The sequence below is a fragment of the Alligator sinensis genome, unplaced genomic scaffold (assembly GCF_000455745.1).
Source record: "Alligator sinensis unplaced genomic scaffold, ASM45574v1 scaffold489_1, whole genome shotgun sequence".
NCBI lineage: Eukaryota > Metazoa > Chordata > Crocodylia > Alligatoridae > Alligator > Alligator sinensis.
In genome coordinates, this window is record NW_005841901.1 from 2,149,066 (window position 1) to 2,164,544 (window position 15,479).

A 15,479-nucleotide genomic window follows, 5' to 3' on the forward strand; every position below is an offset into this window, starting at 1 on the left:
ATCAGGCCCTAAGTAACAAAAAGAAACTTTTTGAACATCCACCCTTGTATATTTCCCTAGGACACTCTTGCATGCCTGAATTGGGACCAATATTTACAACAGCATAAGAAAGAACTGGTTAGACCTCAGAGGTTCAGTAATATGCTGGTTTTATTAAACAAGTCAAGGGCTAACCTTAAGCATGAGCTTGATATGTCTATAATTAGCTTTCTGCCATCTGGTAAATCTGGAGTTTCCCCTCTGTTTGTGGCTTTGTGGAACTTTGTGTCTCTGCTCAGCCTGGCACTGTGTGGGTCACTAGATGAGATGCATATTGACTAAAGGATCGATCTTTGCCGATCCAACACTTGGAGCTGCTAGGCCTTCTCCTAATTAACCTCTCCTCAGTAAAAGGAAGGGAAAAGAAACCAAATGCTTCCACTTCTAGTATGTTATGGAGCCTGAGGAAGCAGAGCAATAATTTATAACAAAACTAGAAGTTTTTATCTGTTCTATTAATTATAAAAATTAATAACCTTATATTCAATTTAAAAGTGAGATTAAAATAGTTCATTATCACACTAGGAAGAAGTTTCATCAAAGAAATTTTATCTGTTGAGTTCTCAAATCATTTTTAATATATATTTCTACTCTAGCTGAACTAGTAAGCTGCATTGTTTTCCAGCTGGAACTGCTATTTTTAATTTTCTTATAGAAATACAGAAATTTAACACATACATTTTACATAATTGGCTGAGTTTTTAAATTAGCACTATGACAGATTTAACAATGCTTTTATAATCAGAAGGCACTGAGGCAACAGTAGAAATATAAACTCATTTGCCAAAAGTAGAAAATGGAAGATGTCTGTATTGTCAGGGTTGCAGTTCTACATCATAGTTGCACTGCATGCACAATAAGATGTTAGGAGTATATTTTAAGAGTGTATGGATTTTATAAGCAGATTATTCAGTGTGTAAATGGGTAAAACTCCAAACCATGACAGTCAATTGGAAGTGGTATTTCTCATTTGTATTTGTGAATAGCAGTATCCTTGTCTTGTGAATTTTGTGGAGGAGTGCAATAGGGATTCAGAGAGCTCCTGTTATTTTAAGAGAAAGCTGCAGCAGGATGAGCTGCGGGTGGCTGGGGAGCCACCTGACTGGAAGGGGTACAGTTTAGAGATGGGCTAGGAGGGCTCACTTAGTGCTCGAGGGACAGGATTGGGCTGGCCAAAGGACAGAAGAGCTCACTCAGGGACCCTAAGGCAGCCTTCCTCTTCACATATTAACTAATTACATCAAGGTGTGACAGGCCAGGGAAAAGTGAGAGTACCCAGGGAGCTGGAGTGGGGCAGAAGCTGCATGGCTACCAGGAGGCCTGACCATTGCCCCTGGGGGCCAGGTCATGTTACAGGGAGTAAGAAAGCAAGAACTGTATGGCTGATGGGAATGATAATGGGTTCCAAAATTCTTGCCTCCTTCAGGTGGCCTCTGCATCTGCTGTCAGATTAGTACTTACTGGCATTGAACTGCAGAATATTATGAAGAGCAGTGTCTATTGTGGTCACTTGTCTGTCTCTTTCCCCTTGTGGAGTATTCAAAGTATACAAAAGGGGATGAATGGCCTCTTCTATCCCTCATTTCCTTTTTAACTGTTAATATTCTGACAGGCTTGGCTCACATGTTCTTCTCAGTATTAAGTAATTGGTGATTATTCCCCCTCCCCCCTTTGGTCCCTCTAAGTCAACCTAATCCAGTGTGAAATTCCTTGTACCATCAACAGTGTAGACATCTCCAGGTCTTTTTGAATCAACCCAATCATGTGCCAAACAAATTACCTGGTGTGTCATGCCATACTACCAAGGTAGACTGCTTCTGGTGCTTTGTTCAAAGCTAGTTTGACTATCACTACACTGCTCCTCAGCATGCCAAGAAGACACCTTCAGTCTTCTCAGGTTGATACACTGACTTCTGAATTGCTGAAATGCTTGACAAGAATGTTCTCAAAAAGTTCAATGGCTTCTACTGAAAACAGAAGCTTTTGAACACACACACAACTCTTCTGCTATTAACAGTCCTCTATTAATGCTATGTGTGAGTTCTACCAAGTCTTTTGGGTTCTGGTTTTGGTCTTACTTCTTTCATACTCTTAAATAACAGTCCATACTCATCACAACATACTCAAATTTATTAAAGGGTTTAAATTTACCTCAGGTAGAACTTGTTGCAGTTGCCTTGTGTTGATGTTTCCACCAAAGGAAACTGATTTTTTTTTCTGAACAGTGCATGGCTTGTTGAGTACCACAGAGTAGACATACTCATTTAGCAGTCCCAGGATAGTCCTTCTGGTTCATGTGTGTCTAGCTCATGGGTGGGACTCTTGTTTCAAAAATCTCTTGGGGCTTGTTAATGGTTAGGCTGCCATTTGTCTTCTATAAAGTCAGTGAAAAGGGCAGTCTTCGTAGCTAGAAGGAATGGACCATATTTCCAATACTCTGCAGATACTCATGTGAAGATAGGAAATCTACATTTTCATTCATGAATAAATGTCATTTTAGTGAGGCATACAACATATAGCTGCAGTCTACATATGCTGAGTCCTTTCATATGTATTTTCCCAGGCCTAATTTGTGCCATGGTATTAATGCTATTATTGGAATATATACATTTTTAGAGGTTTCATGTTCAGTACACCATTGTTTACATGTTCTGGCATGGAGTCAGTTCACTTGGTGAGTCAGTATCTTGCTGTGAACACTTAATACCTGTGCTCCATGATCTGTATGCTGACTTTTCAGTTAGACAAGGTTCTTTGGGTAAATTTGATATCTTTTATTAGACCAACTCAGATAGTTGGAAAAATTCTTTGCAAGCTTTCCGGTATAAATACCCTTCATCAGGCTAAGGAAGCATCTCCAGTTGATGTGTGCTCTTCCTTGATGGAATGAATGGTAAAGAACCCAAAGTCTGGTATGCATGCAAGAAAGTCAGTCAGTGAAGACATAAATTGAAGTCAGTGGGTGAGAGACAGGCTGGTGGGGGAGAGAGGGAATGAATGTAGCTGGTAAATAGTGGAGCAGTACTGGGGAGTTGGATGTTAGGCAGGTTATACTGTGTCATAAAGCCAATGTCTATATTTAGTCCATGATTTTTTGTATCCAGGAGGTTGATGAAGTGAAGTTCATAGGCTCATCTGTGAAAGGTGTTTTGTAAATTCCCTTTGAGGATTAGAACTGAGAGATTGGAGACAGAGTGGTTATCTTGTGAGAAACGTGCCCCCACAGGTAATCGGGTATTCTCGTCTTTGCTAGATTTCCAGTGTGCGTTCATTCTGGTGCACAGTTGTTGTTTGGTCTCTCCTACATATTTTCCATCAGGCATTTGGTTCACTGGATGAGATATTACGTTTCTGGAGGTGGAGCTGTAAGATCCAGGAATGCTGACGGTTCTGTTGTGGGATGTAGTTATTGGTGGAGATGTGTTGGCAGGTTTTATATTTCTTGTCGTGGATCCATTTGGTGTGTTTGGGGCCGCAGGAAGTTTGTTTCTGGTGATGAGGTTAGCAAGGTTGGGTGCTTGTTTGAAGGCTAGGATGGGTGGTTCTGGGAAGCTCTCTTTAAGAATTGGGTCTTTTTCTAGTATGGGTTGCAATTGTTTGAGGATTTTCTGTATAGGTTTGGGGGTGGGGGTGATATGTCATAACCGGTGGTGTGCTATTCATGGGGGTTTTCTTTCTGTACTGCAGCAGTTCTTCACATGGTATCCAGGTAGCCCTTTCAAAAGTGTGATCTGTCTCTCTGGAGGAGTGTCCTTGTCAAGTGAAAGCGAGATGTGTGAAGTGGCAATCTGAGGGCTTGGCTGTATATCACAGCTTTCTTGGTGTGTTTAGGGTAATTGATGGTTCTGTACAAATATGTATGTTGGTCTGTGGGTTTCTTGTTATCGTGGTCTGTATTTTACCATTCTGGATAGTGACCGTCATGTCTAAAAAGGAAATGTGGGTGATGGAGTATTCAAGAAATAGTCGGATGGAGGGGTGAATGATGATAGTCGGATGGAGGGGTGATGACTTTTCAGTTAAGATTTTAAAGTGATGTTTCTAACCTGTGAAGTCCTAAATGGTTTGATATTTGACTGTTTGAGAGACTGTCTTTTTCCCCTCTCAGATCCTTTTTCCATTATAAATTATTACAAGCCACCTTGTAAGAGTCAATCCGATCCTTAAGTATCCAGGCTGTAGCCATATTGGTCCAGAGGAAAAAGCAATCAGGACTCATAATAGAGGTAATATCTTTTATTAGACCAACTAGATTTTTGCAAAACAATGTCTTTAATTGCAAGTTTTCAGGCACAAACACCCTTCATCGGGCATCAAAGAAAAGATTGTAAAAGTTCTCCTGGGTAAAAACAAAACTTCATATTTCGTAGGATTTCATAGACGAGTCAATAAATGGAAAACTCCTCTGGGCAGGCATTTCTCAGTTGGTAAGGAGTCTCTGATGCCTGATGAAGGGTGTTTGTGCCTGAAAGCTTGCAATTAAAGAATTTTTTTTCTGCATAAATCTAATTGATCTAATAAAAGCTATCAACTCTATTATGAGTCCTGATTGCTTTTTCCTCTAGACCAATACGTCTACAACCTGGATACCTGACACATGGAAGATATTGAATTTTAGCTGATTTTAAAAAAATAAAATCTTCATAATTTCACAAGAAAGAAGCACCTTTGACCACCTGAAACCTGAGATACTGCTCCTGCCTTTGTTCAAAGTAATTTGCATCATCACAGAGCCTCACAACAGAGCTCAGAGACTCCTTACCAGCTAAGACATGCTTGCCCAGAGGAGTATTCCATCTATTGACTCCTCTGTGAAATTCTATGAAATATGAACTTTTATTTTTACCCAGGAGAACTTTTACAATCTTTTCTCCAATACCTGATGAAGGGTGTTTGTGCCTGAAAGCTTGAAATTAAAGAATTTTTTTTTTGCAAAAATCTAGTTGGTCTATTCCAATCCTTATGTACTTTGCATGTTGAGCAATTAGAGTGTCTACCCTTTGTTATCCCATAGAGGATGCCTCCATACTAAAATGTACTGCTGTGCACAGATATCCAAGCCAACTCTAAATAACGTAGCTTGGATACTGCAAGTACTAGAGCCTAGTGGTTCACCCAGGCTAACATACTCTGCTTGTTTCTGTAGTTAGCTTTGGGTGAAGTAACGCACTAATGTGGCTATGCTGCTTCTAGGCTAGCTTGGTTATCCTTAGATTTAGATCCATTGACCATGAAGTTAATAGACTGACTCTTATTGACCTCATTGGCCTGCAGATGAGGACCCATAGTACTTCCAAGCCTAGTACCTTTATCAGTTTCATCAATATACCCTTTACTATTTCTTCCTGATATTAAATGAGTCTGCTCCTAAACTCCTGTGGTAGTGCTTTCTGATACCTTCTTTATTTTTTTTCTATATAACTCTTGATTTTTATCTGAATATTTTTTTCTTATCTGCTCAATAATATCAAGAAGTCATCAAGCGTGATCATTTTTATGACAACGTAACCTAGTTCACAAATTTGCTTCATGTAGCCTTTTAATTACCTTTTTTCAAAACTAATAATCCCAGTAATGCAGTTTCTGCATTTGTGACTTCCATTCCATTCATCTAATATGCTGTATGCTAAACACTTAACTGTTGGCATCTGTTACTGACAACCTAATTTGAAGGAGTGTAATAATGAAGAATTTCTGGAGCTATTCTAAGTTAGAGGGTACCATTCTACAGTTACAGTACATCCTTGGTTATGTGAATAGAAACTATTTTTACCAAATTATAAATATTCTTCTGGGGTTTTTTAAAGCATTATTTAATATAGTACTGCCCGTCTACTCCTAAATTTGGCAGAAGGCAGGGCCAGGTGGCACCTTACAGACTAACTCAGAAAAGCATAAGCTTTCTTTGGTGACAGCTTGCTTTGTTAAATGCTATAAACAGACTTACAGACAGCAGGGATACTAAATAAAAAGGAATAAAGTAATTGAAATAAAGGTTAGGGAAAAGGAGGGAGGCAAAGATGGGTCAAAGAGATCAAAAGGCAGAAACAAAGCAGTAAAGCCATTAAGGGATATACAGGTTAAAAACTAGTCCCGGTAATGAGATGATAATCCAGGGACTCTATTGAGGCCACCCTTAACCTAATCCAGTGTGCGGATGATTTCTTGTTCTGTAATTCTGTGTTCAAGTTGGTTTCTAAAGTTTCGTTTAAAAGCAGCTAATCTGAGATCAGTGATCGGATGACCAGGGGAGGGTAAAGTGTTCTGCCACAGGCTTGTGTGTTTTTGTAGAGCTGATGTTAAATCAGCATTCATTAATTCTTTTACATAGGTGTCATCCCATCCGCCCAGTGTAGATGGCAGAGGGGCACTTGAAGCAGGTGATGGTATATATGACATTGATATCCCCCGCAAGGGGGTGTTTATTGCAATGACCCTTGCCTTGTCTGATCTCTGAGAATTCCCCTGAAATGGCTCTTGAGCAGGGGAGGAGCACTGACTCCTTCTAACTGTGGATCCTGACCTTTCAGTCCTTTACCCTCCCTGGTTCTCCACAGTCCTGACTCAAGGAGGAAACATCCAGTTCAGCTCCTGAGACAAGGACTTCATCTCCTACTGGGGAGAACCAGTACAATCTAGTATGTCAAGCAGTAAAGCAAAACAATCTCTTCAGTAAAGGTATTGACTAGGGCAAAGGCCACTCAACCAGAGGTTCTCTGCTCCCTCTCTCTCCAAAGGGGTCAAGCAGTCCCTGGTCCAGCCCATGTAGCCTTTGGCATGCCACTGAAGATACACAGCTGAGCCCCAATTCCCCATAGCTCTTTGCTCATCTCAGTCTGTAGAATCTCCTCCAAGGAGCTGACAACCTTCTTGTTCAACCTGCTATCTCATTGTCATGTTTATCACGAAAACTGTCCTCTGGACACCACCTGGTTGTCAGTCATCCTTTTCGTTTCAGCAAAATTGTTTAAAACTGATGCTAAAGGTCCATCTTGTCTCATCCTGCAGATAACTAGTCCTGACACAACCCTTCATTCTCAGTACAAAGGCTAATGAGAGAACCTGAGTCATACAATATTGGAATAACAGGAACACAGTTAACAAAGACATATTACAATAAAACCCATAGTCCATCATGATTGGTAGAGGAGCAGGTGAGTAAACCCTGGATGTTATAGTTTCATAGTTGGTAGGGTCGGAAGGGACCTAAGCAGATCATCTAGTCCAAGCCCCTGCCATGGGCAGGAAAGGATGCTGGGGTCAAGTGACCTCAGCTAGGTGGCTGTCTAGCTTTCCTTAATTTATGTTGTTTGGTTTGGTGATGATGATGTGGTCTGTGTTCACGCGAGAGCACAGCTGGGCTACGGACAGACATTACCCATAAACTGGCTTAAGTGATTAGAAACTGATTTAAACCTGTAACAGAACAGATGTTCAGTGCACATAAACAGGTTTGAAAATGGCTGAAACCAGTTTGAGATAAACCTGGTTGAATGTAGTATCAAGACTTAACTGATTTGGGTCAAACCAGTTTATGCAATGTCTGTCTCAGACCCCTTGCTATTTTAAGTTAAATCAGACTCCCACAGCATCCCAGCATGCTCTCTGGGCTGGGTGGGGCTCTCTGCTGTACAGCAGAGTGGGCCCCTCCCCCCTGCTCTCTGGCAGGAGCTCTGGGGACAAAGGCAGAATCAATAAGTAGCTGGTAATGTCCCTCTGTTATTTTCTTAATGGGATGATAAACACTCTTATCAATTCCCTACTGGGCTGGTCAGAAGAGGGGGAACTCCTCTCTAATTACAGTGTCCTGTTGGGGCCTGGTCATGCCCCCCTCAGTTCTGCAGTTCTGCACTCAGGAACGGAAATGGGGGCTGCTCTAGCACCCGCCAGCGTCTAGCCTGAGCCACTGCAGGCATGTGCCAGCATTTTTTTCAGTCCACAGTGAATGTCTGTCCAGTTATAAACTGGTTTAGCTTCACCAGGTTAGACTAACCTGCAAAGATTGAATCAATTTAGGCTCAGGCTTTTTGAATGTCTGTTCCTAGCCCTGGTGTCTGGGTCTGTAGCAAGGCCTTGTGGCTTGGTAAGATTAGGAGTTAAGTAGTCAGTTACTTGAGAGATGTCCTTTAAAGGTTGTGGGGAAGAGAGGGGAGGCTGCCTGTAAGTCAGGTTAGGCTTGTCCCCTAAGGCTACCATGAGATGGTTGTCATTTTCTAGGAGGGGTTGGAGGTGATTTATGATGTTCCAGAAGGTTGAGAAAATAACTAGGGAATCATCTGTTTTGGATCTTGTGCTGACCAATAGGGAGGAATTGGTGGAGGATGTAAAGGTGATGGAGAACTCTGTCTGTCATGATGTGATAAAATTAACAATCCTGGGATGGGGAAAACAGGAGGTCAGCAAAACTAAGTTACTAGATTTCAAAAAAGGCAGATTTCATCTGACTCAAGAAAGTAATAGGTATGATGCCATGAAAAGACTGACTAATAGATAAAGGCACCCAGGAGGGCTGGAAACTTCTAAAGGGTGCAGTATTGGAAGCCCAACAAGAAGTTATTCCAACATGATGAAAGCACAGAAAGAATTGAGAAACCAACGTGGCTGCACAAGTAGCTTTTTGGGTGCCTCAAACAAAAAGGGAAATCATATAAGAAAAATGGATAGGTTACCAAAGAAGCATAGCAGGAAATAGCAAGAACTTGCAGGGACAATGATGAATGCAAAAGTAAAAACAACAATGACAAACAAACAAACAAAAAAAACCAAGCTGCACCTGGCAAGGAAGCTAGAGACAAGAAGAGGTTCTATATGCATGTTGGCCAGAAAAGAAAGACCAAGGAAGCAGTGGGTCTACTAGCTAGGGCAAACTCTTACCAGAAGATGCAAAGAAGGCAGAGCTACGTGGCCTCATTCTTCACAAAAAAAAAAAAAAGTCAGCTGCAACCACACTTAAGAAGGATTAAGATTACTTGGATAAGGAAGGGGACAAACTAAGGGATGAGATAACAAATGAACCAGGCAGAGAGCTTTTGATGGGTCCAAATAAACTTCAAAATCCAACATGACCTTCTCGTAAACAAAGTGGAGAAATGTGAGCTAAACAAAACTACTATAAGGTGGATAGACAGCTGACTTGATAGCCGCAAGCAAAGGGTAATTTTAAATGGATCCATATTAGAATGGCAGGAGATTCAGATGGAATCTCAACAGGATCTGTCCTGGGACCAGTACTGTTCAATGTGTTTATTAATGATTTAGAAGCTGCAAGTCTTCTGAGCAAATCTGCAGATGATACAAAACTGGGAAGGACTGAAAACATTGTAGGACAGGAGTACAGTTGAGAAGAATTTTGACAGATAAGAAAGCTGGGCTGGAATTAAATGGATGAAGTTTAGTATTGACAAATGCAAGGTGCTCTCTCACAAGAAGAACAACAAAAACACAAGTAAAAATGGGTGACTTCTAACTGGGTGGCAAAACTATGGAAAATGATCTAGAAGTCTTGGGGGTTGCAGACTCCAATTGCAGATTGCAGATAAATGTGGCTCCACATTTTAAAAAGGACTTGGAGAATTTAGAGAAGGTTCAGAGGTGAGCAAAAAAAATGATAATGGGCTTGGAAGACGAGTCATATGAGAAGAGTTGAAGGAAATGATTTTGCCTCTAGTGGGGGGGCTGGACTAGATGACTTGTGACAATCCCTGCTTTTCTGTTTTTCTATGATGTGTTCAAGCAGTGCCCCCTCCCCCTAGCCATTCCTCCCCTTTCCCTATCCTTTGTATTTAAATAACTTTTTCTTTCTACATAACACTCCTTTCTGCAAGTCTGTTCATAGCATCTAAAGAAGTAGGCTGTCCCCTACAAAAGCTTATGCCTTTCTGAATTATTTAGTCTTTAAAGCCACTCTGCTCTTCTTTCTGCTTAATTTAAGAATAGAGAGAGGTATTTAGCTTGTTAGTTTAAGTTTTATGTAACTTGTAACTTGGTGTTATATGCAGTATTATATAAAAGAGAACTGTGTATGTATATTTGAGTTTGATATAGGAATTTGTAACTATTTCACTGATCTGAACAAATAACTTTTCAGCAGGTGCTTTTCAAAAAAGGGATTGTATAATCAAGGGCATACTGTACTTATTTACTGAATAGTATTTAAAGCCAAATCCCTGATCATTAAGGGGTTAGTAATTTGCATAATAAGATTTGAAATCTTACAGAAACTTCAGTAAGAGGTAAAGTGATTCTGAATTAATTGCAGAACCATGGAAAATATGAAGCAAATCTGGGAACTGGGGACCAGAAGGTACATGAATTCAATATGATGAGTAGATTACCATAATGCCTACATCCAAGATATTTGATTCATAAATTAAATCTGTTGAAGATCAGGGATAAGTAGTGTTAAACTTGACCTGTGAGGACTCTGCAGATATCATAACTAAGGGGCAATAGACTACAGGAGGGAATTGTTGTTGTTGTCGTTGTTATTCTGTGCGTTTGAAAGAAGCTTGTAAGAAACATCCGACATAAGTTCACTAAGGACTACTCATGTATTTGAGCCTGCAACTTTTGGGCCAAAATTATTTTTTAATAAATATTTGACAAATTTTGTATCTCTCACATTTTTTTGGAGATTGCACTGTACTAAGCATGAGTAATATATTGTTACTTCTCCATTCATTCATTGATGCTGCCTTGATAACTCATTTTATCTTTCTCCCATAGATATACCTTCATTTTTTTTCCCCCCACTCTTCACCCAGTGAATTGAATACCCTTTTTGAACTGAACTTAAGATCACTATTCTCTTCTCATTCAATTCCCACCTTAAGAGACATTTTCCACGTGGGCTATAAGAAATTGACTATATTGCTTTAATTTGTATTACATTTTCCCAGGTATACAGTACCTACTTCAACATATAATCAGCAGATTACTGGACAACTATGATCTCAGTTTCTGGTTTCAGGTCACTGTTTCACATTCAAATTCCTTTTTTGGAACGTTTTAGTAAAGCCGAGCATGGCAATTCTGGCATTTTTGCAGTTTTACTTGGAGTCAGGGGACAAGATGCAGCACAGCTCTGTAATGGCTCTGTGGTTAAATCACTGTGTGAGAAACTTTAATGTTTTTCTCTTCGTGTCTTAGTTTTCTGACAGCTGTTAATATGTCTGAGATAGCATAATCTCTGGAATTTGTGTCTCGAATTAAGTCTTCAGATGGTTCAGAATTCACTGAAACCCTAAAAGAACTGGTTCTCAGAGCAGAAAGCAGAAGTGTTTTCCGGTTGAGACCATAAAATGCAGTAGAATAAGTTTGATTTGATCACAAAGTCCTTAATAAATCATGTCTCTTTGTTAGATATTTGCGACAGTGGAAGTGTTAAATACTTTAAATATGAAAAGTCTTCTGAAGTAAAGCTTGACTTGCATTGGAAGAGATGGTCTGACTAGTACAGGGGTAAGCAATGTTTTTTGGCTGGAGTGCAGAAAAAAAAACACAGCGTCTACCTTGGAAGGTGCTGGAGTGCTAGCATGCCAGAAAAACAAAAGCTGGGGGGGGGGGGCAGGACGCACTGCATATTAGTATATTTAATAATCATAAATGTTGTCTTCGTTGTTGTGTACTTTTTTGTTAAGCGTGTTGCAGTGAGAGGGAGAGAAAAAAAAAGAGAAATAAGAGAAAGAGGAGAGTGAGAAAGAGGGAAAAGAGAAAAAAGAGGAGAGAAAGAAAGGAGAGTAGAGTGTGGACCAGGCACATACACATGCACACAGAGAACAGCGCATGCTGACACAGAGCCACATGTGCACAAACACAAAGAACCAGAACACACACACACGCATGCACACATCCAGAATCAGACACGTGCACACACAGAACCAGAGGCATGGGTGCACAGAGCCAGGCTGCTGGGCCACCAAACAGAGTCTGACCCAACAATGCGCTGGGCCTGCTGGAGCCCCTGTGCTTCCCTAGGGAGACAGCACCCAGGCTGCAGCATGGCCAGCTGAGGCCCTGGCCTGGAGCCTGCCCATCAGCCCAACCACCCACCCACTCCACACAGGTAAGCCCGCAAAGGTGCGGCACTCCTGGCAAGGGACAGTGCCAGCCTCATCCCAGTAGGGGGTGCTGAGCCAGCGCTGGGCTTGGAGTGGGTGGGAATCAGGTGGGTTCAGCTGCAAGCCCTGCTACAAGCAGCCTGGGTTCCGTAGTTGGCAGGAGCTACCCAGAGCTGGGGCTGGCTGCAGCCAGGAGGTTGCAAACACGTGCCTTGGAGCAAACCGCGTGGGGGGCCTGAGGCAGCACAACCCCGGCCTCTCCCCTGCTGCTGGCACAGAGCTGATGACTGGGCTCTGGAGCCCAGAGCAGTTGCTTGTAGTCAGCCTGGGCTCTGAGCTGCTGTAGCAGGCAGGCTGCAAACAGCTGCGCCAGGATCTGGCATCAGCTCTGTACCACTGTGTGCACGCGCACCTTAGAGTGGGTAGTGGGAGTAGCCTGAGGCAGTGCAACCCCTGCCTCTCCCCCACTGTCGGCACAGAGATGATGGTGGGGCTCCGGAGCCCGGCGCAACTGTTTGTAGCCAGCCTGGGATCTGAGCAACTGCAGCAAGCAGTGGGCAGGCTGCAAACAGCTGTGCCAGGCTCCACAGCCCCGGATTCAGCTCCATTCTGGCGGTGACTGCACGGGCACCTCGGAGCGGATAGCAGGGATAGGACCTGGCCCTGGGGGCAGCGCAGCCTCCTGTTGTCCACTCCAAGGTGCACACGCAGATGTAATAGTATCTCTCATGATAAAGAAAAGTCAAGGTTTAAGTGTAGTCGACACAATTAAGTTTTAGATACAAGGACACAAATAGAAATAGTAATTTCCCAACTTTCTAGTTTTACAGCTTGAGAAATGCAGACTTTGCTACACAGAAGCTATCCATATTGATCATCCATCTTGTTAGACAAAACTGCTTACATATACTAAGGGGGGCCTCACCAAAATCTACATGACACATTTTGAATGCCAGTTGGACAGTTAGGTCAGTTAATTGGTTCAACTGGTGTCATCCTCTGACCAACCACACCATATACTTTTCTGGGGCATTATTCAGATTATTCCATATATTTAGAATGAGGTCAGATATGGGTAAAAAAGCCAGTTCTATAGAAGTTTAGGAGGCTGCCCTCAGGATACCTCACTTTGCCCTGCTCATCATTGGGCCACTTTTGTCTGGCCCAGGTCCATTGTGGAGCAGGGTGTCTCTATTCTCAATTGACCTCTCTCAGCCCAATTTATTCCACAGTGCATCCTGCAAGCCACTTTAGTCCATAGGGCCTTATACCCACTATTCAGTGTCCATGTGGGGTGGGGGGCACCAGTTCAGCATAAGAAACCCCAGCACCCTTTGCTAGGTGCCCCTTAATGGTTATAACCACTCCAGCATCCCTTCGCTGGGCACTAGTAATGGCCTCCCAGTGCCCCATGCCTTGCAGCTAAACAGCAAACAAAACCATCAACCTAAACTGGGGTGACTTTTCCTGAGGCTCTTCCCCCTTCTGTCTGTAACCCGGAGGCTGCCTTTCCCAAGGCTCTTCCCTGTCCAGGTTACTACTCCACTTACTCACTGGCTGCTAACAGTGCTGAGCTTCAGCTCCCTCTGCGTTACTCACTATACCATCTCTCCCCCTTTCTCCAGGAAACTCTCCCTACAGGCTGTAAGGGTCAGGCTTTGCAGCGCTTTACATAGTTTATTTCCCCACTGTGACCTGTGCCAGACTAAGCCTCCATTCCAGGAGCTGGGCTTATATAATTTCCATCTCCTTCCTTCACTCCCTGCCTTCTAGTCACCTGACCTTTTTCAGGACAGGGCACAGGGGTTTTACATTGGTACTATCACTGGTGGTTTGCTCCAGAGATTAATACCCCCACAGTATTATCCCACGCAAAACCCAGAAAAGCAAATAGGGGACAAAGAAAGGCAGAGAAGAGGAGTCTCAGACTCAGAGAGACTCTCACCCCTATGTACATGAGTTCCCCTTTATGTTGGTTTCTTTGACTGGGGCCCCTGCTGGGGTTCACCCGAGCCCCTTCCCCCCTCCCCCCAGCTCCTTCTTATAAGCCTGGGGTGACATCACTCCAAGTCTCCAGCAAGAGGTCGCCAGGCTTCTAGTAGTTTTTTGTTTTCTCTTAACCAGTTCATTTGAAAAAATGACACTGCCCAGTTAGCCAGTTACATGACAAGATGCCAGGTTTCGTTGTTTATAGTAAACAGAAGGGTGGGTCCTAGACAAAAGGTCTAAAAAGAGCTTTCCTGCCTACGTGCTGGCATGTTTCTTTTCAGATTAAGAAACAGACAAGGTACAATAGAGCAAATGTGTATTAAACCTGGTCATATTTAAACAAAAGCAATATTTTACATCAGCATAAAGCTAGAACAGTTTGCTGTACAAAACGCTTATGCATCTGGAACAGAAGTCGGGGGCCTCTGTTACAGAGTGACTGGGGCACCAGCCCAGGTGCTGACTTGGGAGGAATGGGAAGCAAAAGTAGCAGCCACTGCTGCTACTCACCTGGCCATTGTGCTGCTGCTGGCAGCCCAGCTGCAGCCACAGCCCCATGCCCCACTACTGCCCATAACTGCCCAGCTATGCTTTGTTACCATATATCCAGGTTTTCCTGGACATGTCCTCTTTTTTGTCCCCCTGTGCTGCATCCTGGCGGGTTTTTTAAATGCAAGCAAAAAGTCTGTGATTTCCATCCCCAGTCTGCTTTCAACATTGCTGCCACTAGGTAGAACTACAGTTCCCACAAACCTAACATAGTGCATGCCCAATCAGGAGCTGAGTTTGTGATTTTGCTTTGCTCTGCTGGTGGGAGCAGGGGGAAGGTGATCAGAGGCAGCAGGGAGCACAGAGGGTCAGGGATGAGGAGCACCAGCAAGGATGGGGGTGTAGGGGGCTGCGGGTCCAGAGTATGGGGCACTGGCAGGGCAGGGGGCTGTAGGACAGGAGTGAGGGGCACCAGCAGGGCTGGGGGGCAGGGCAGGGGGCTGAGGGTCGGGAGTGAGGGACACCGGCAAGGCCAGGAGGGGCAGGGGGTTGCAGATCAGGATCGAGGGGCACAGAGAGGCAATGACTGGATTGGGTGTGCAGGGCAGTGACACTGGCAGTGCCAAGGGCTGCAGGTCAGGAGTGAGGGGCACCAGTTTGGGGGGAGGGGGGGCGGGGATCAGAGTACTGCTTTTTGGAAGTGAGGTGCACTGGCAGGGCAGTGGGTCCAGAGTGAGGGGCAGCAGCAGGGCTGGGGGTGTGGAGTGGCTTGTCATTGAGGGGGAAGAGAATGGGCAGAGGCAGGGAACCAGCATGTCACTACTCCTCCACCATCATATCCCCCTGTCATGGCGGGGGCCTCGCGGAGGGCCGGGGGCTCCTTAAGGTCCCTCGCCCCGTGTC

General features: G+C 43.5%; 1 protein-coding gene across 1 annotated transcript in view; it reads left to right on the forward strand.

The window, feature by feature from the left end:
- CRIM1 (cysteine rich transmembrane BMP regulator 1) overlaps positions 1 to 15,479 on the forward strand; it is a 359,396-nt gene that overhangs the window by 205,022 nt on the left and 138,895 nt on the right. The window lies entirely within an intron of this gene.